General features: G+C 38.7%; 1 long non-coding RNA gene across 1 annotated transcript in view; it reads right to left on the bottom strand.

Moving 5' to 3' along the window:
• Window positions 1-23,007, bottom strand: part of LOC122673544 — a 602,084-nt gene that overhangs the window by 470,659 nt on the left and 108,418 nt on the right. The window contains exon 3 of the long non-coding RNA XR_006334711.1: window positions 1,321-1,436. This is a non-coding gene — a long non-coding RNA (uncharacterized LOC122673544). The remainder of the gene's footprint in view (window positions 1-1,320; window positions 1,437-23,007) is intronic.

Raw genomic sequence — 23,007 nt, 5'->3', positions numbered from 1 at the left:
TTATTCTTGGGTTAAAGACCCAAGTTACTTTCTGTTCCAATATCCCTCATGTGTTATAAAATGATGCAGACTACTTTAGCTCCTGTATGTGGCAATTTCTATGATTCAGGCTAATTAATTCCTCTGTCAAGTACAATTAATCATCCCTTTCCTACTGTTTCAGGAAATTTCATCTACAAAGGGCAGTGGAACAACTGTTCATGGAAACTAATAAAGGTTTTCTCTCATGGAAAGATCTTTCAAAATAATTAGTAATTAGTTAAATGTGTGCAAGTGCCCAGAAATTTCAGATGCTCAGTCAATTTCAAATGACATGGCCTTTAGCGAGCCAACCAGCATGAGTAGTAAGATTGAAACAATTAGTTTGAAAAGCTATACAAAACACTGTTAAGAAAAATTATAAGAAGGAAATAAGTTACTTGTGTATAAAATTCAATATAAATGTTAGAAACATAAAATAAGGATGTAATTGCAAACCAAGCAGAGAAAGAAGGAATTAAAAGAGCCTAACAGCAACTTATATTTCCTATGTTCAGTTTTTGTTCCTAAACCCAAAGTGAATAATTTTTATTCAGAATATTTTATACTTATGTTTACCAGAAGTAATTTATCTGGGTAGAAAAGGTGACCTATATTTAAACTGCCCATTTTGCATGCATTAAAATCAGATTTTTGATTGCATGAAATCATAGCCTCTCAGTACTAAGAATGCTTCTCTACTACTCAAACTAATTCTCATTCCACTTACTGAGGCTTTTTTGCATTTGGTTTATAAATGTTCATTTGTATTATACAAGAAATTTTGGCTGAATCATTTTTTTAAAACTAATTTGCTACCAGGAAAGCAGTGATAGCACTGTGATAGATTTAAACCAGAAAATTATATATACAATTCTCTCCAACCCTTTCTATAGTATCTTGGGTCAGAACCTCCTGTTGATCAATTCCCATACCAGCTCAGCTAGTCAGTTCCAGAGAGTTCCCTTTCAGTTCAAATCCATGAGCAATCCCTAAATTTCATCAAAAATCAACATTAGGTGATGATATGTACAAGAATATTACTCAACACATTACACTTTTTTTAATGATGAAGTACTTTCTATCTGAGGCGATAGTTTGTCTAATATACTACTTTTCAAAAGTACATCTTGTATCATTTATGTATTCTTATATTGCTGAAAATATATCTTATTCATCTTATTCTGTCTCTTCATCTTTGCAAGCCTGAGTTTAAAGCTGTTTTTCGCCTTTATGGACAAGCATGCCATCAATGGTGAAGACTCTGCAGGGTATCCTCATAACATTTTTTCTGCCACATACCTCATCTTGGATGTCCATTCTGTAATAGATTCTCCCGACATTCCTCTGTTGACAAAGCATCAACCCACTGATGAAATCAGATTATCATTCCATGGACAAGCATCTCTGACCGAACCCTGGAAAGCAAATCATAGAACACTAAGAATAAAAATCATAAGAATAGGTTTGCATGTAGTATAACATGCAAAACACAGCATGCATTTCTACTCTTACTGAAATGGAAAATTTTCCTTCACTTGCTTAAGGCCAATTAGTAATAGTTAAGCTACAGTCTTCTGTGACATGGAACATGTCTTTCAATAAAAGGAAAAGCAGATCATAAGCCTACTTCTCAGCTGTGACATGCTGTCTAGGCTCTGGTATGTCTCAAGTTGGAAAATATGCCTTTCCCTTCACAAAGAGAAATACCACATGCCACAGGGGCTGAGAACCCTGTGTGCTTGCTTATCATGGTGTTCTGAAACTGAAAACTACCGATTTTAAAGGCATATGTTATTAAAATATTTCTTTATTTAATTTTATAAAGGCTTCCCTCTACTAGCAACTTATTCAATGCTGGGAGAATCCAAAACAACTGCTATTCCTTCAACTAGTCTATGATATTTTATTTTCAAATCTCAGGTAACATGTCCGTGGAGTGAACTTATACACATATCTATCTTCAGATTTTAGACTGAATTCTCAAACTGTCTTCACACTGGAATCACCTGGGAGTTTCAAAACACACCAATGCCTATTATCTACCACCAGAGATTGCAAATTATTTGACCCCAATGTGGTCTGAGCTTGGCAATTTTTAAAAATCCTCAGATGATTCTAATGTACAACCAGGTTTGAGAATCACTGGTCTATAAGAATATTTATTAGCATCGAATTACCATGTGGGCATTAGATAAATAATTATTGCATCCTGTTATAATCTGACAAGGTCAGAGAATGACATTCAGACTAGTTAACCTTACTAGCAATTGTTGTAACATATTAAAATACCAAGCACTTTACCAACATATTTAAGCCTCACAACATTCCTGCAAGATAGGTATTATCATTCTTACTTCTTGAACAGGTGAACTGAAGGTCAGAAAGTTTGGATTGTTTATCCAAAGTCACCTAATAAATGGTGAAGCTGGTATTTGAATCAAGTCTGTTTGATGCTAAAAGACCTGTTCTTAAAAAAAAAAAAAAAAAAGACCTGTTCTTTCTACTATGCCAAACAGTTTCACTGGAGGTTATATCACCTCCAAAGAAGTAAAAATTAGTTCTTGAAGATCAAAAAATTCATAGATATTGTAATGATCTGTGATTCTCCAAAGTTCAACTCTGCTGACACAATTTTATTCCTTAGTTTCTCTCACTGGAGAAAATTTTAATTTCTTTCTATTTTTTTAATTTAGTAAGACAATAGAAAAAAATGTTTGAGAAACACTCTATTATGTTCTGTCTCCATCCATTTTGGTTAATAATGAGTTAACATATATACTACTCAAACACCACATATATATTATCTGCTATACCAAATACCTATAGAGAAAACAGCTCTCTCATCAATTTTACAATTCCCAAATTGGCTTTCCTGGTGGCTCAGTTGGTGAAGAGTCTGTCCACAGTGTGGGAGACCTGGGTTCAATCCCTAGGTTGGGAAGATCCCCTGGAGAAGGAAATGGCAACCCAGTCCAGTATTCTTGCCTGGAGAATTCCATGAACAGAGGAGCCTGGCAGGCTACAGTCCATGGGCTCACAAAGAGTCAGACATGACTACTGATTACCACACAAGTGTTACTCAGAGTTGAAAAAAGCCGTAGTATGAATAAAGCTGTATATGTCATAGGTCCCATAACACTAATGATAGGAGAGGAAGTAGTGAGTCCAAAAGTATTATCTAAAAGTTTTTATAAATGTCTATTATATTGCTATTTCATCATCATAGCAGTAGGTTGTTGGTTTGCAAACTTAGGAATTTCCCAAGTGAAGTCTAAAATGAGGCCCTGTACATGTATAGAGCAAGGAAAGACCAAGAAAAAGACCACTTAAGATTGGTAGGTGGCAGGTTTTAATAAGCAAGGGAACTTACAAGGCTTATCTTACGTATTGGCAAGATGAGTAGATCTTCATACCTGTCCCTAGAATCTTAAAAGTTTACATAGAGGCCTTAACTGAGTTTAGTCATCTATACTGTCCAGATAATCTCAACAACACTATCTCAAGGCTGTGTCCTTGAGTTTCTAGTGCAGGAAACTCAAGTGGGACGCATAGTCCAAGGACAGGGGAATGGGTGAGCCATCATCAATTGCCCAGGTCCATCTCCAGGGTTAGCCAATGTTAGTTACACCCTCTCAATGATCTTCTCCAACATAGGTAACCACTAGAGTAAGCTTTCTCTGGTTTGACTTGTTACGTGGCAAAATATCTCAAAGTTTTAAACACCTAGAGACAAGAATCAAGTCACTCAATTTTCTCTTATAGCACTGGGCCTTGGATAAACTAATCAATCAGAAAGTGTGTGTAAAATTCAAAGGAAAGAATTTCCATTGCCTGTACAGAGGTTATAAATCATACAATCAAATACACACAGTAATTAAATAATTCTAAGTAAATTTTAATTAATATTTATTGATACAGTAGATGTTTTTCCACTTTTTTTTAGAATCACTATTTTTAAAATCATTTTTTATTCTATAAAAGGCAAAAGTACAACACAAGCATCAAAATTTAATCTGATACCTTTTCTAGATATTAATTTGATTTATCAAGATGTCACCATTGCCCTATGAAGGAAAACAGAAAGAGATATTTGGGGCTATTGGCAGTGTTCAAATACCTGAGCTCAAACTTTGGCTAAAGGTGATGAGAAACCCTACCCTACAGGAGCCTGAGAAAACATCTTCAGGAAGGTGTGTCCAACTTAAGCCAAAGAGTCAGTGTGTTTACGCCTGCCTGAACGAAACAGAGATAGAATTAAAGTGACAATCAGAAATATGGTATCACAAAGTTTATTTGCCCAAGGCAAGACTAGAGTAGCTTTGAACAGTTTCCTTAAAGGAGTTGCTGCTTTAAACATTTGATAACCTAACAATCAAGGAGGATTCCTCTGTGAGCAAAATTCTAGAAAAATTCTCTGAGGTTTCCAACTACAGAGATAAAGACTATTCAAGAATGTGCCTGGAGGGGTGAGGGAGGCAATGACACCAAGAAAGGAGTCACTGCAAGCTCTAACTGAGAGTGGCTTTCCCCGTCCACAGCCTCTGTGCTCTACAGAGGAAGAGAAAAGACCCAGAAGAGGAGAAAGCAAGGGGAGCCGCCACTCCTGGGGTGGTTGCCATTGGAGCTGAGATAATGTCCACTGGGAAAGAAGCCTCACTGCATGAAGGGCTCTAGTCCTTTCTGCTTTCTCTAACCCATTATGCACCTAGAGCCCTTGCCCAGTATCTTTGATTATTCTTCTCATGGTGAGAAAATTAGGTCCACCAGAAAAAAAGAGAAAAATCTAGTTAAATTTGCATTGAAAAATTCAAGCCAGTTATTGAGACTCGGAGGGTAAAGTCACATTCAGATTCCTGTCCTAGAGAGAATCGTCCCCATTAAAGCAGTCGTGAAGCAGTGCTGCTACTACTAATCCTGTTCAGTCACTAAGTCACGTCCAGCTCTTTGCAACCCCACGGACTGCAGCATGCCAGACTTCCCTGTCCTTCGGTATCTCCTGGAGTTTGCTCAAACCCATGTCCATTGAGTCAGTGATGCCAGCCAGCCATCTCATCCTCTGTCGTCCCCTTCTCCTCCTGCCATCAATCTTCCCCAGCATCAAGGTCTTTTCCAATGAGTTGGCTCTTCACATCAGGTGGCCAAAGTATTGGAGCTTCAGCTTCAGCATCAGTCCTTCCAATGAATATTCAGGACTGATCTCCTTTAGGATGGGCTGGTTTAATCTCCTTGCTGTCCAAGGGACTCTCAAGAGTCTCTTCTAGCACCACAAGTCCAAACCATCAATTCTTCAGTGCTCAGCCTTCTTTTTGGTCCAACTCTCACATTCACACATGACTACTGGAAAAACCATAGCTTTAATTATATGGCCCTTTGTTGGCAAAGTGATGCTCTGCTTTTTAACACACTGTCTAGCTTTGTAATAGTTTTCCTTTCAAGGAACAAGTGACTTTTAATTTCATGGCTGCAGTCTCCATACATAGTGATATTGGAGCCAAAGAAAATAAAATCTGCCACCATTTCCACTTTTTCACCTTCTATTTGCCATGAAGTGATGGTACCGGTAACACCAAAAAATGATAGAAGATAACATTTATTGAACATCTGCTATACATCAGTCACCATATTAGGTGTTTTTTATTCTTTTTTTTTCACTTAAAACTTTCAAAAATCTTATGAATTTTTTTCTTATATGTAAAGAGAGAACACTAGACAGTTTAAGCATATGTTAGGTCACAATTTGCTTTGAGTTTTCTTGTGTAATAAGCTAATACTTGAAAGCTTAATCCTCTCATATCAACCCCACTTTTCTTATGTTTATAGATGTAGTGGAGAATCTTTGCTTCTTCTGTCAGGGACAGAAACCTAACTCAAACCAGGCAAAGCAAAAGGGACATTTCATGAGCTCATACAACCAAGCTACAGCCGGGGGGTCAGGCGCCAGAGCTCAGGTTCATGCTTCTGCTTTCCTTTGGATGTCATTCTCTTTCTTCTCTCTAGCACACAGGTATTCTCCAGTCAACTGAAAAAAGCAGCCATTGACAATTCCAAGTTACCTCCTTCCAGGTTCATCCCTCCAGAGCGAAAACACTTCCCCTCCAATTTCAGGGTGAAGAACTGGGCCTCACCGGCCCAGTTTGGGACATATAGCCCATGTGACCCCACCCCGGGATCAACTGTTGCAGCTTAAATGTCCAAGATTGAATTATGTGAGTACCTCTATGGCCAAAACGTCAGGGCCCTGTGTCTGGCAACCCCGGCAGAATCACCTGATTAAGATAAAGGAGTTTTTTAAGAAGGGGTGAGAGGTATGGTTACCAGAACCAGGAATGCAGGACAGAAAAAAAAATAGTAGATGTCCACTACACCAATTAGTATACAAATAACCTGTATATCATGTTAAATGCACATTCTGATTCAGGAGGTCTCAGACAAGGCCCAAGGTGCTACATACCCAATAAGTGCCTAGAAGATGCCACAAACCACACTTTAAGTAGCAAGGCACTAACTTTCTTCCCATGTGTCTCCCACAACTGTCTAAACATGGTAGATGCTCTAAAGCTTAGGGCTCACCCCCAAGGACAAATGCAATCTCACATGCTTGTCTGAGCGCGGTGCCTTCTCAGGACCAGCTGTGAGTCCCCGTCACAACACTGAAATAGCAGAGGTGTTGCCCGTCAGGATCGAGACATATTGGCAGAACTCTGTGATAAAAACACTTTACAATTTCATGGCACCTTTCATTCCAAAGTGTTTCAAAGCTATATACATTCAGCACCACCGAAAGATGATAGAGGCAGCAGACTCCGTGGGGAGAAGGAGGTGTCGGGGGATGGAGTGGGGGTGGAGGCATAATGTGAGCTAAGGTCAGGGAGACATTTCTCTGTTAAAGGGAACACAACACCAGAAATTAAAGATAAGAAGGAAGGAAAACTAAAATCCTTAAGGTTCACATTCAAAGAAGGATAGCACATAGGTTAATGTTCAGAATCATTTTCATAGAACCACCATCTCCCAGTGGGTACAGGCACTCTGAGAACACAAAGAAAAAGAAAAGGAAATCAGAAATGAGCTAAACAACCAAGAAGATTAAAAAACATCAGGAAATCTATACGGTCTAAATTCATTAACTTCAGTTTGAATAGGCTATGCTGATCTTAATTAAACAATTAAGTCTTAAAATCTTAGAGGGCAGTTTTCCATCGCATATTCTGTGGTGTGGGAAATAGCCTCTTGTTTGCGGAGCACTGACTAAAAGAAATGACTTTTCTAAGTATTGCAAAATGTGAATATTTAACTTAACCTTAATATACCAGATGAAAATGGGGGTAGTTCATATAAGTTCTGGTGGGAAGGGGAAGTCACTCTATGACAGAACTTGAATATGGAAAGTTTTAATGACTTCTAGAGTATTTGCCTTTTAAATAAATCCATTTTTTAGTGCTGTTACATCCCATTTATTACCAGGGACTCCTGGGTGGCTTCCAGTGACTTGGAAGGGGTTCTTTCTTCACTTCTTCTGACTCCTCTGGCAATGTCCAGCAAATAACTAAAGACACATAAGCTCCCACAAGACAGTCTCAAGCAGGGTGCGCTCTTGGCCGTATGTGGCCACCTGCCAGGAAGCACATACCCAATTATAAGGGCGAGGAGAGAAATCTTTTTGCTGTTTCATATTTCCGGGAGTTCCCAAAGAACTTGTTACATTAATCTTCTTTGTGAAATCTTTTAGTAAACGTGCTTATTTATGAACATTCACAAAAACCTCAAGATAACAAGGGGAAAAAAAGCAGGAATTCTTGGACCAGAAATTCATCTTTCTGGCTCTTTTTTTATTCACTATCCTCCCATCTTTCTCCTCCCACTTTCACTTGAGACAGATGATGAAAACTTCCCCAGCTAGCAGATAATAGTGGTTATTCCATCAGGAGGCTTATTATCTGGAATCACAGCCTTATTGTTGTCAGAGAGCAAACCATGCTACTCATAAACGCAGCAAAAGTATTTTCCATTAGGAAATACAGTAAAATGACCCAGTACTCTTGTACCCTCACACTGTAGTTTTGAGCCCCTGGCAAAGTTCTGCCCCAAAGCCTATTTTTAAAAATGATGGGAAGTAACTTATGCATCTGGTTATCTCTCAGGATTCTGTCAGTCCCACAACGAGAAATGGTGCTGCCACGCTCACTCCAAAAAAAGTGGTGGTGAAGTGTAGGCTTCAGATAAGGATTTACACTGAGAGGCCAGCTCCAGAAACTGCATAAAAGATTATAGCTAGGAGACAGGCAAAGACAAACGTACAGTCATAAAATCAGTTATTGCAATCTGACAGATAAATGAAAATATTTCATTTCGGTTTGCTCTACCTATGGCAATAGCACAGAAACAAAGTTGAATATACACCTTGTGAATTGTAACATCTAACATGCCACCTTGGAATGAACAACATAAAAAGAAAGAAAAGCTGCCCATTAAGTGGCACATTTGAAGCGATGGAGTCTTTGGAATTATATCCTTATTTGACCCATCATCTGATTTACTGATAGTCCATTTGCTTCTCAAAAGCTTTAAGTTGGCTCAACATTTAGCTAATGTCAATCACATAAATATGAATTGAGAGCTGACTGCATCCAGGCACAGTTCTAAGAATTGAGAATTCTTAGTAATTAAGACAAGCATGCTTCTGCCTCTCAGAACTTACCATCTAACATTATAGTCTAGTTTAGCATGAAGAATGTAATTGTTGAAGTATGGACTATTGAAACTAGAACAGAACTGTTGAGTCCTCTATGGCACTTGCACTATCAACCTCCTTGTGAACACATTATTTATTGAGTGGAAGTGTCTATCTTTAAAACAAAAATTATCATAATCATCTTAAAATTCTAACATTTTACTTCAACATGGATAATAAAATATTTTCAGAGGTCAAACAGTTTAGGGTTAACTGAATTTAACTCCAAAAACATCCATTGATTGTCTCTGAAATATAAAGGATATTATGTAGTCCTGCAAGGAGCATAAAACTGACTGAAGACTTGGCATCTACTCAGGCTGCCTACAACTCCCTTCAGGGGATATTTACATAAAGCACAAAAATAGAAAGTAGAATGAGGCAGACAATGTAACAGAGGTTTAAACAAGCTCTAGATACATGTGGAATCAAAAGGTTAACTTTTATGACAACTGGAGCTCTTTACAGAAGTTGCAGTTGCAAGAAGGCTATCAAGGATGAATGGATCTCATCAGGCAGGTTGGGTGAAGGCAGAGGAGCACAATGGTTAAGCATTGGCAATATGAAGTAATGGTTAGAATTCTGGCACTCTCTCTTACTAGCTCTATGACTTGGGTACAGGTTCTCACTTCTGAACTGGGATAATATGAGTACATCATAGGGTTGCTCTAAGTATTAAATAAGATGATTCATGTAAAATACTTTACTCAGTGCCTGCTATATAATATTAACAAATATTAGCTTCAATTATCATAGCCTAAGAGTAGAGGAAGAGAAGCAAGGAAGTATTGATCATACATTAAAGAAGAGCTGAAGAGGAGCGTAAAAGGTTTATAGAAAAAGAAGGGTTAAGGGATGAATTGTTGAGGGCCTCCAAATGCAAGAAAAATAACATGGCCTCTATTATACAAGAAATAAGAAGCCACTCAAGAGTTTTGGTGTAAGGGAGTAAGCAACATAATCAAATTATAATTAAATTTTGCTTCACACTTACCAATTTGAAGACAATATTTCTAAAGCCTTTTTAAGATGGGTAGTGGTACAACAATCATGACTTTGACTGCTACTAGTAACATCTACTGTTCACCAAGCACTTACAATACAAAAGCATTGTGCTAGGTACTCTGCGTATTTGTTTCATTTAATCCTTATCAAAATTTAAAAAAAATGAATCATGTGTAATCAGACATATACAACAGATGAGAAACTAAGGCTTACAAAAGTTAAGAAAATCCCAAGGTCACACACCTAAAAGAAAAATGAGTGCTATAGATGCTTCAGCAAACTTAAGAGTATGGTTGTGGTTTGTTCTATCCTAATGTTTACCATACTCCATTGCATTTGACTGCTTAATTGTCTGCTACCCTATCAAAGTGAAAGTTTCTTAAATCAGTGATTATATATTAGTCACCACTGTGTTCTCAGCAATCAACATGCTATCATGAATGATTATTAAATGAATGAATATAATTTGATGGCAGAATTTTCCTTAAATTGCATATTAATAAGCTTCATCTGACTTATTGCAAGCCTGCTAGAGTTGTGGCTAGAATATAAGTCCATAGAGTTTATATTTTTTTACTTTTTTAAACTGTGTAACTGTACAACTATGTTATATGAAAAGGAAAGAAGTTTTTTTTCTTATAATTAGACTGTGTTTAGAGTCCTCTAGAGTCAATCTGACCCATATTCAGCCCAGTCAAAAAAAAATAGTTCAAAACAAAGATAGAAAAATGAAATATAATTAACAACTCTAAAAATGGGCAATCAATAAAGTTAAAAAGAAGACAAACACTTCAGATCATTTAAGCATGGGTTTTATCTGGCAGACTGATGTTGATTCTCTGGCTCTGGACTAAAATGACATGAACAGAAGTTATATTGTCATTTGGTTAATACATTGAAACAGATATTATCCATTAAACGTTACTATGGATAATCTTAAATGGCTTGAAATTTAAAAGAGGAAAGCCCATAAGACAGTTTGATTTTCCCAGAAGATTTACAGCCCAACTAGCCTTTTTCTTTGGTTCAGTACACACAATGTGAGGCTTAATATGATTCATAATGGCTGAAAACTGGCTAAAAAAGTCAAGTTATAGGATTTTAAAATTGCCAGGAATAACCTAAATAGAGAATGATGAGACAGAAAATATACAAATAAATGTATCTGGATTATATGATTGCCAAAGAGTTTCATTTCTGTATTACAATTTCTATAGCTTCCATGTTTACTAATATAGGGTCTGATTCTATCCATGATTTTTGACCGCTGATAGCTCTCAAAGCCTATCATCCACTACCCAGCTCTCTTTGTTCCTCAGATGGGCAAGCTGATGAGAAATCCTAGGTGCTACCTCCTTTGGTAACAGTGGAAATTTCAAACCACATGGTCCCTAGCCCATGCCCAGGAACCCAGACCCTAGACTTGCCCCCAAACTACATTAAAGGCTAAGCCGGTCTCCTCTTCCTGTTCTTTCAACCTGTCTCTGGACCTACTCTTTACAGAAAGCTCGCTTTGTCAGTAATAAATCTTTTCACACTTTTTTGGTGCATGTATGGCATCGTTAGTCTTGACATCATAATCAAATTTTAGGTTGGGTTTCACCTCTGCAGAGTGGATGACAATTCAATATATTATTTTTATAATGTAAAAGGGTCATGAAAATTAACAAGTTTTAAGGATGTTGACAAATCTTAAACACACACACACAGAACAAAGTAAAATATATGTCACTTCTCTATGCACATTTCCTGGCTATTTCAAAAAAATAATTTTACATCACGTCATGGAAGAAATTAAACTACTACTTTTCAAATAATCTTCTATTAAAGCATTAATATTAATGTCATATGAATAACTGATAAAATGGACAGTGAGGGAATTTTGGTCAGAGTAGATTATGAATTTGATTCAGAGTAAGCATTTATCAAGTGCTAATGTGAACAAGGCTCTGACATAAAAGCTTGTGTATATTAGCTCGTTTAGCCCTCATAACAACCCTGTGCAATGGATATTTCAGGATACCACTTTACAGATGAGGAAGCTAAAGCACACGCAGATAAAGCAATTTGCCAAAATCAAAAACTGGTAAGAGAGGTGAGACTTGAAAACCTAGAAAACATGTCTCCAAAACCACATACCCTTAACCACCTCTTCTCCAAAATTTAATAAGTTCAGTATTTTTATCACAATTGTGTATCACACAGGATTTATTATCTGTTCTCTTTGTGTGGACATTTTCTAAGTTTTTAGTATTTTCAAAGGGATCCAGCCCTAAACTAAATACAAGTTTCAGACAGGCAATTAAGTGTGCTAGTTACTCAGTCATGTCCGTCTCTTTGCAACCCCGAGGACTGCAGCCTCCCAGCCTCCTCTGTCCATGGAATTCTCCAAGCAAGATACTGGAGTGGGCAGCCCTTCCTTTCTCCAGGGGATCTTCCCAACTCAGGGATTGAACCTAGGTCTCCTGCATCGCAGGCAGATTCTTTATCATCTAAGCCACCAAGGAAGCCCTGTGAAAGTGTCGGTCGCAATCATCATGGGTTAAATTTACACCGCACTATTCCCATTTTTTTCCTTCTTCTAAAAATGGTCCAGTTTTCCTTCCTGCATCCTTGTCTTCTTCATGAGGCCAAATGCATAAAGGGACCAGTACCACATCTTGAGCTACAGAAGTGAACCTGACTGGTGTAAAGGTCATCTCAACAGGTCAGCCACTGTGACCGGGTCAGGAATACAGATGTAAGCCAACCAGCAGCAGGCACTGCCCTGGCCACAGAGATCAGCTCAAGAATGGACGGTTCAGTCAGTTCAGTCACTCAGTCATGTCTGACTCTTGGTGGACATATGATCTAGTTGAGACCAAGGAAATACAGTGGAAGATTTACATAGAACTTCTGGGAACTAACTTTTCTCAGTCAAAAAAATCACCAGAAAAATAGCTCCCATTCCCTCTGAAAGTCATGAAACAGAACTGTGAAGCTTAAAGCAACTACAGTCATTTTGCCTCCTTGAAGAAGCCAGCTTGAGGATGAAGCCAATACACAGAGGAGGGTACAGCTGAGCAAACTTCAGAGAACCAGCCAGAGTCATTGGATTAAGACAGGCTGAAGCTAGCTAGCCTCCTCTGAATTTTTGAGCAGGGGAACTAGTAATATTTATTTGTTTGTTTAAGCTAGTTTAATTTTGTTTTCTGTTACTTGCAGTCCTAATTCACACATGTGTAAAATCGAACTCCCTCTAGCGATTTTATACTATTCTATCCTTTCAACAAACATCTGTACAAAACACCCTCTTGGTACCAATGTAACATTCCTTATTCATATGGAGTGGAATGTCAGTAACTTCACACTAGGATTTTTGGCTGTTAGTCTGTATTTTTCCTTTCCAGAAATGTTGTTAACTGTTTTACTCCACTATTTTACATCATAGTTAATTCCAGGCTTTTTCACAGTTTGTTTCTGGGTATGATGGCATAAAAGATATGGGTGGGAGGAAGCTCATAGCAGCTGAGTTTTTCTTTTTTAATTGTTTTCTTCTTTGTACTCAGTCATCACTCCCACGGGACTCTGATGCTGTGACTGAGGGTCAGTGAAGGATGAAAGAAAGCTGGTCAAATTGAGCACAGAGAGAAGTAAAATCTCACATATTAAAAAGTGGGAGGGACCTCCCAGTGGTCCAGTGGTTAAGAATTCGCCTTGCAATGCAGGGAGCGTGGGTTTGATCCCTGATCTGGGAAGATCCACACGCAGTGGAGCAACTAAGGATATGCACCACGACTATTGAGCCTGTGCTCTAGAGCTTACAAGCCCTGAGCCCAAGTGCTGGAACCACAAGCCCAGGCATCCTGGAGCCCACGCATGCATGCTCAGTCACGTCAGTCATGTCCAACTTGGTGTGACCTCCTGGACCATAGCCTGCCAGGCCCCTCAGTCCATGAGATTCTCCAGGCAAGAGCACTAGAGTGGATTGCCATGCCCACCTCCAGGGGATCTTCCTGACTCAGGGATCGAACCTGAGTCTTCTGCATTCCAGGTGGATTCTTTACTGCTGAGCCACCAGGGAAGCCCCCGAGAGCCCATGCTCTGCAACAAAAGAGGCCACTGCAATGAGAAGCCCATGCACCACAACTAGAGAATAACCAGCACTCCCCGCAACTAGAGAAAGGCCTATGCAGCACTGAAAAACCAGCACAGCCTAAATAAAGAAATAACAACTTAAATATAAAAAGTATGATTATAGAGACTATGGTAAACATGAAAAAAAATTAGTCATTATACTCCCCATAGAAAGTGTTTGTCATTCAGTCATGTCCAACTCTTTTCAACCCAATGGACTGCCAGGGAAGCTAGTGATTTAAAAAACAGAATTTTTAAAACTCCGAAGCAAATAAAAAATAAAACACCAAAAATATGTTAACAGTGGTTGCACTAGAGACTTCCCTGGTGGCTCAGATAGTAAAGAACCCACCTGCAATGCGAGAGACCTGGGTTCGATTCCTCAGTTGGGAAGTTCCCCTGGAGGTGGGCATGGCACCCCACTCCAGTCCTCTTGCCTGGAGAATCCCATGGACAGAGGAGCCTGGTGGGCTACAGTCCATGGGGTCACAAAGAGTCGGACACGACTGGGCAACTAAGCACAGCACAGCACTAGATAATACACAGATTTTTCCTATTTTTTCTTTTACTTTTTATAATGATCACAGGTTATTTTATGAAGAAAAATTTTAGTGTTTTAACATAGGAATGCTATACGGCCAAATGTCTAAATTGGCAGACTTATTTGAGATGTACAAAGATAAGAAAGTTAAAGAGGGAACATTTAGCACTGTATAATTTGAAGACCTTGATGTCCACTTTCCCAAAGAGGTTTTCTTTGCCAAAGGAGATGCACAGTATCCAAAATAAGACCTCACACCTCATAAAATTTAAATACTGTCCTTTGGGTGCTAAGAAACAGAAGACCACTGAAATGGGGTCTCTTGAGTCACTTGGCAATCTCTCAGCCTTCTCCAAAGCAGCAATACCATATAAGAAATAAAATGGCATGAGAGGAGAGAAAAAGAAGACAAAGTTGTGACTCAGTCTGACTTAGGCAGACTACTCAAAGGGAATAAGGGAAAGAGGCAAGTAATTAGATAAGACCAGGCTGCACATGTGTATATATCAACACTTTCCAAAAGTGAATCTCAAAGTGAAAGGCTAAAGTGAAGGGGAGGAGACAAGGGGAAAATGAGGTGGAAGGAGATGGAATTGGAAAGATCTATGCCAGAGATATGGACATAAAAGGACGAACAATAGACCTGAATTATGGATAGAGATAGAGGAGATAATAGAAAGGACAGAAAGAAAGTGAACAGGCAACTAGACGAGAAAAGATATTCCCAGTGGTGTCAGATCTGATGATGGAAGCCTTGGCTAGACCCTGGGAAGGGAAGGTGGAGGTGAATGACAAATGGGCAGCCTCAAAATAAATCATCTTTTCTAGACCTTCTGCAGGAACAAATTTTCCAGAGATTTAGATTTGGTAAACAGACCAAGCTGGATCACTGTGAGGAACTTATAGGGGATTTGAGATGTCAAACACACAGAAGCCAAGGTTTTCCTGTAATGCTGGAAGCAACACCACGGCCTTTTCGTATCAGGCTCATTTCAAATAACTTCAGTTTAGAGAGACTTCTCTAAAAAACCTACCACAATGTGTTAGTTTTTTCTTAGCTGTAAGATATAGCAACAATCAGTCATATTTCATGTATATAGTCCTGTTAATTCTTCCTTAGACTTGAAAACTATGCATAGTGTTCATGCATGTTTTGCATTATTTAACATGTTTACATTTAGTATTTGAAATCGACTCATCTATTATAATGTGATAGAATTGTCAGACTGAAAGAAAAACACATTTGAAAAGAACCTATATTTTCTGATTTTTAAAATGAACAATTCTTCACGTAGAAACCATTAACTGGGAGTGAATTTTGTGCTTGAAGTTGTTTTATTAATTTTCAGATCTGAACAGACGTTAAGCATAGTAATGAAGACAATAGGCTCTAGGGTGAGAGCGACCTGCCTGTGTTTGTCAGCAAACAAACCTAAGCTCTCTGCCCCTGAATCTCCTATGAGATGATAATATCAGTATCTGCCTCACTGGGCGAGGATTAAATAAAATGACACATGTGATGCATGATACTAAGCACAGCATCTGGCACATAAAAAAGTGTTCAGTAAATGCTGCTATTAGTTCTAAAGTCCCAATAATTGTCCTATCACTTTTTCAACATTGTTGCCAATATGGTTGCCCCAAGAGTGGAAATTTCATTGACAAAAAAAAATCATTTCTTACTTAGCTGTACACATATTTCAGACATCCTGAAGTCCCTGATCTCGTGTGTATTATTTCCTTGACCTGGAGCACAGTCCCTGCCTCTTCCATACCCTCAGTACCTGGCTGACTCTCACTCCTTCCCACTATCGGCTAAAACATGTCTTCCTTCTAGAAGTCGGCCTTCTCTGACCCTGGAGGATGGAGTTGGTACCTAGCAACCTGCTCTTCCCCCATGCTCTTGTCATCACATTACACGGTAATTCCATGTGTATTTTACTGATTTATATCCCCCCTCATATTACATACACACACACACACAATTTTAAGCTTCGTGAGAATATAAATCTATCTTCTGAGCCTTCATTTCTAACCCAAACATGTAGTTGAAGTGTTCGTGGCACATACTGAGTTACTAATAAATGTACATTGTGAATAAATAAAAGACACTCAGCAAATAAATGTGAAGAAGTTTTACAAACCCTCTATGCTAGGATGAATCATAAAATATCCACAAATCCAGAAGTATCCCATAACTACTGAACTATTAAATTCACTGACTGCTTGCCAAGAGTCCCCTAAATCAGGTAATTTGACAATAAATAAAATACCTTGACATATTTATGCAGATCTTTGAAGCAGTGAGTCAGAGAAAGCAATTTAAATAATATGCCCTCAAGAAAATTTTTACAAATTTAGTGCTTTCCTGAGTCCAGTCACCTTGGTAGCTCCTTAAATAGAAATTACCTTAATGGGAAAAATGATGGAAAATAGTCATCAGAACTGCATAAAAATTCAACTAATAAGTATTTGTGAATACTTCTTCTGTGTTAGACCTACAGGCAGAACAAAGAAAGACAAAACACAGACTTTCCTCTCAACATGTTGATAATCTAAATGACATATAAATAATATGTCACCTCCCCCTACCAAATTCGGGCTTCCCTTGTGGCTCAACTGGTAAAGAATCCTCCTGCAATGCGGGAGATCTGGGTTCAATCCCTGGGTTGGGAAGATCCCCTGGAGAAGGGAAAGGCTACCCACTCCAGTATTCCAGCCTGGAGAATTTCAGACTGCTTAGTCCATGGGGTTGTAAAAAGTTGGACATGACTGAGCGACTTTTACTTCCAAAGTCCTACCTAATTCATTAATGAATGCCATTTATTTGCAGTTATATACATGTGCTTAGTTTTGAATTTAAGAGAGGTCATTATTGAACATTAATATGAACATTAAGGTTTTTTGCAACTGACATGAACTTGTGTATCTGAGATAAATTAAGCATGCCTGGTTGTATCACAATTTTATGATTAATTCAGTCTTTTGAAAATAAACCAGTTTCTCCAAGAGCACATGCTCATAACATACATCAAATAGACAAGATGATTTGTATATAGCTTCTAAAATTTTACCCTGAAACATCTAATTATTTTTCCTTTTGGAAAAAGCATCTGAACACCTGTGGAAGCCATTACTGTTCTGTCCTTTGGGGGCAATAGGCGAGATCAAGCTCCCTCACATACTGCATTTTTCTCCAGATTCACCAGGAACCTCATAGGCTTGCTGCCGCATGACCTGAGCCCTTTAACAGGTGGCCGGTCCTATTTTTCCTCCCTACCTTCCCCTCATCAAGAACAAAATGCTAATTTCTGTTTTCTTTTCTTTTCCCTCATGCAAATATCCAAAGTAGTGGGGAGATTCTCAGGAGCAGACAAAGCTTCACCCAGCAGAAACTTCATGAACCTGCATGGAACAAGAGTTTTGCTGGTAATATAGGAGATTAATGGGTCTTTCCCTGTTCCTCAAAGCTGAGTGAAATAAGTGAGAACTATGAAGCTATTAGTCCTTCCATAATATCAAAGGTCAACAGAATCTCAACAAAATGATGGCTACTGAATGGTTTACTGGCCACTGCAACCATTTCCCTTTGAAAGTCAAGAAAGTCTTAATTTATAATTACACATTTTGCTTTGGCCTCATCAAGGCAATCCTTGGAGCAGATCCTTGGAGCAGAACTAAGGCTGCATAAATGTATAAAGAAAGCTTTTGCTCTGATGTGCTAAGAGACCAGGGTGTATTGGTTCTCGGCCGCCACACCCTAGTCTGTGGTTGAGGATTCCCATCCTTCCTTTCTGCAAGACAGCTCATTCTCAATTAGCAACAGTCTTATTTCAAATTCTGAGACTGCAGTTCTATTTTCCACAATACAAAGATCTCCTGTTGTTTCCTTCAGCAACCTGGTGGGGAACAGATTCACTTCAAATTGTTCAAACGAAGAAACTGCAAGGAAGCAAGAATTTACACAAGTTGGGGGCAGGGCTGGAGAATCCCAGGGACGGGGGAGCCTCATGGGCTGCCCTCTACGGGGTCGTACAGAGTCGGACATGACTGAAGCAACTTAGCAGCAGCAGCAAGGGAATGGTGACACATGGAACAAAGAATGCTGAGGCCCCAAAGACTTCAATAGTGGGAGGAAATGGTGTTCCAGGAGCCCAGAGGGGACCTAACACTGAGAAGGTAGGACTATGTGGTAGGAGCAACAACCATAGGAGACACAAAGAAGGAAGAGGAAACAATCTGACATCTCTCTCTTTTTATCTTCCCATTGATCTCCTATTGGCAAAAATCTAACTAAAGGTTAGAAATAAGTTACAAGAGAATCCAAGTGATAAAATCTGTAAGGAACAGCTTCCTGGGAGTACAATGCAAGATAGAGAAAGGCAAAGAATACAAAGTACATTATACAAATCACAATGCAAGATAGAGAAAGGCAAAAAATATAAAGAAAAAAATGTATAGACACATCCAAATGTAACTTGTTAGCAAGTTATTAAACTTGCTAACAATGGTTTAAATAAGTGAACTATGGAGCGTTCTCCAAGTGAAGACTTTGTAATACATTTATGTGTAAATAGCACTGGCTACTTTACTGTCTCCTCCCCTCTTCTCAAGCAACATAACAACCCCCAAAAGAACTACACAGAAATACTGAAATAATATTCTCCAAGCGGGCAGACCCTCTGGCAATATTCTTGCTGAGGGACAGAATCTTACAGCTGACCTTGTACCATTACATACAAAGCAAGCGCCTTAAGTCCTCAGGACTTTGTGTTATAAATACTGATATCTAACCTCATTTGGAAAAAGGGGATGGATTGCTAGCCAGAAAACCCATGATAGCTGAGTGAAGAGAGAGTAAATTGGTGGAATCATGCAATTAAAAATATGCAAAGTACCAAAACAAATTTAATTCCCATCACCTTTTTCAGAAAGTTACTAGAGGACGGGATCCAACAAAATGAGAATAAAAATCAAGGAAAAAAAAAATGAGATCCAGAAACCTAGAGACCTACCATGGAAGAAAGATGAAAGTCACTCTAGAAGGTTGATAAAGGAAAGTTTGAGCCTAGAAAGACAGAGGACTCCATAAAGGATGTATCCAAGAAGAAGGAAAAAAAAAAAAAAGACAAGCAGGAAGAAAGGAAGAAAAAGAAAAGAAGAGGAGAGGGAAGGGGCAAAGTGGAGAGGAAAGATATACTTGACTACACTGAAAGGACATTTATAACTCTCAGAAAGTTGGAGAATAATTAGCAAAATCTCTAAAAACTGTAAAAGAGAGAAGCAATTATTAACTTTAAGAAATGATTAGAGTAAACAACTTGATTTAGTTGTAAAGTACTTACTTAGTTGTAACACTGAATATTGCTTTAACCGAAAAAGTGTGATATAACCATGTTGGAAGATGAGTGAAGACAGGTGGGCAGGGAAGAAGGGTATGTTGCAGGTTAAGAGTGAAATCCTCATCTTTCATAAAAGTTAACCTAAAATTGCTACACGTGGAATATGAATCTAAAGATAGTTACTTCAAATTATAGAGATAAAAAGCAGAATAATCAGCTAAAAGAGTTTGAAGTGGATGCCTTTGAAGAATGGGAATTGGAGAAGAGTAGGGTAGGGACTGGTCAGAACTTTTTGTTATAAGCTTACTAGTACTATCTCAAATCTTAAAACTATATGTGTATATACAAAATGTTATATACTGTGTGTATATGTGTGTGAACCAATGAGATTAAAATTTAGGTTAAATATTTAAAATCAGCCAAAAAGTTCAGAGTTATACTTTACAAGAATAAAGAGACCTGTTGAACAATGCAGAGTAATTAGAATTCCACATGTGGGTCTACTAGGAGACCATGTAACCCACAAAGAAGAGAAAAGTCCCAAAGGTCATCACAAATAAGCAATGTGAAGCCTTAAAATAATGTAACATCAAATGAGAGAGTTTCCATCTCTGGCTGGAGTGCTTTAATTGTGTCTCAAATAAAATACACCTCTGGGATATTTATAGCTTTAACTAATCTCATTTTCATATAATATATGACAGACTTTATAAATGAAAAGGGTTAGACACCTGCTGATTTATCATTTGCACAGCAACCTAAATGCTAAATCAGTGAAGTCCCACAGCTCCTTTGTAAAATAGAACTCAAAAGCCATCTAGGAAGGCCAGAGAATTCACAGTGACCAGAAGCAGCAGAACAGCCACCTATGAGCTGAGGGGACGGACACAGGCAACAAACGCGCTCCCATTCTTCTGCTGATCAGAGATGCCCAGGAATGCGTTTTACATTGTGTATGTTTCTTTCCTGGTTGCAAATAGGAAAACAAAAGTTAACAAAAGAGAGATTGTTCAGAAGTATTCAGTACAAACAGATCTCTTTCTTTTTTCTTTTTTTGTTTTGGCTGAACTACATGACTTGCAGAATCTTATCCCCAGCCAGGGATCAAATGCTTGCAGTGGAAGCATGGAGTCTTAACCACTGAACCATCAAGGAAGTACGCAAAACAGATCTATCTTTCCTTGTGCTTCATGAAGCATTGGAAATATCAGCAGATTTTCATAGGATTTTTACAGTCCTGACATTTGTCTGCATTATTTTCTGATAAACCTCCAAGGCAAAGAGATTTACAAAAAATAATGGGAGAAGTTTCCGTTGCAAGCTCAAAAACATTTTATTTTCCAAATTATCTTTTAGTGTCAATATGAGCAACACAAACAACATGAGATTTAGAGTCAATATTACCAACCTTAATATTCGTCAATCTTGCACTAATATTACCAACATCAAAGGATTCTTTTTTTTTCATTGAAAGGCATTCTATTTTATTAAATTGAAGTATAGTTGATTCACAATGTTGTGTCAGTTTCTATTCAACAGCTAATTGATTCAGCCATACACACACACATATATTCTCTTCCCCCCCATTATGATTTTCCTCAGGATACTGAATACAGTTCCCTGTGCTATACAGTACGGCCTTGTTGTTTATGTCTTTTTTTCCCCCATTTATTTTTATTAGTTGGAGGCTAATTACTTTACAATATTGTAGTGATTTTTGCCATACATTGACATGAATCAGCCATGGATTTACATGTGTTCCCCATCCCGATCCCCCCTCCCGCCTCCCTCGCCATCCCATCCCTCTGGGTCTTCCCAGTGCACCAGCCCTGAGCACTTGTCTCATGCATCTTATAACAATTAGAGATAATCTATGTGAGCAGTCTGGCACATAATAGGTACATAATTATCTTTATTATCATTATTCTCCAAATAGTTGAAATTTTAGTCAAGTATAACCTTGTATACACTGTTTCTATCAAGTTCAGTTTCACCAATAAGGAACACTGGTGGAAAAGAGAAAATGCAGAATACTTTTTTGGCTACGTTAATGCCAAGAGGTAATTAGACAAGAATAAGACCCCTTGTCCTCCTGTGATAGCAGTTAGTACTATTCATTAAATATTCCCCACTTGAGTTCAGTTCAGTTCAGTCGCTCAGCCGTGTCCGACCCTTTGCGACCCGGTGAACCGCAGCACACCAGGCCTCCCTGTCCATCACCAACTCCCGGGTCTACCCAAACCCATGTCCATCGAGTCGGTGATGCCATCCAACCATCTCATCCTCTGTCGTCCCCTTCTCCTCCTGCCCTCAATCTTTCCCAGCATCAGGGTCTTTTCAAATGAGTCAACTCTTCGCATCAGGTGGACAAAGTTTTGGTGTTTCAGCTTCAACATCAGTCCTTCCAACCTTTAGGATGGACTGGTTGGATCTCCTTGTAGTCCAAGGGACTCTCAAGAGTCTTCTCCAACACCACAGTTCAAAAGCATCAATTCTTCTGCACTAAGCTTTCCTTCCAGTCCAACTCTCACATCCATACATGACCACTGGAAAAACCATAGCCTTGACTAGATGGACCTTTGTTGGCAAAGTAATGTCTCTGCTTTTTAATATGCTACCTAGGTTGGTCATAACTTTCCTTCCAAGGAGTAAGCATCTTTTAATTTCATGGCTGCAATCACCATCTGCAGTGATTTTGGAGACCAGAAAAATAAAGTCAGCCACTGTGTCCACTGTTTCGCCATCTATCTGCCATGAAGTGATGGGACCAGATGCCATGATCTTAGTTTTCTGAATGTTGAGCTTTAAGCCAACTTTTTCACTCTCCTCTTTCACTTTCATCAAGAGGCTCTTTAGTTCCTCTTCACTTTCTGCCATAAGGGTGGTGTCATCTGTGTACCTGAGGTTATTGATATTTCTCCCAGCAATCTTGATTCCAGCTTGTGCTTCATCCAGCCCAGCGTTTCTCATGATGTACTCTGCATATAAGTTAAATAAGCAGGGTGACAATATACAGCCTTGACATACTCCTTTTCCTATTTGGAACCAGTCTGTTGTTCCATGTCCAATTCTAACTGTTGCTTCCTGACCTGCATACAGGTTTCTCAAGAGGCAGGTCAGGTGGTCTAGTATGCCCATCTCTTTCAGAATTTTCCCCACTTAGGCTCCTTCTAAGTACCTGGTTGGGGAGCAAGGACTTACATTAGTTTTGGTCTATGTGTTGTGAGCAGGAAGTCACATGCATCATCTGG

This window comes from Cervus elaphus, chromosome 17 (assembly GCF_910594005.1).
Source record: "Cervus elaphus chromosome 17, mCerEla1.1, whole genome shotgun sequence".
Lineage (NCBI taxonomy): Eukaryota > Metazoa > Chordata > Mammalia > Artiodactyla > Cervidae > Cervus > Cervus elaphus.
The sequence above is the reverse complement of the archived record's forward strand: the minus strand, read 5'-3'. Positions and strand labels throughout refer to the sequence as shown.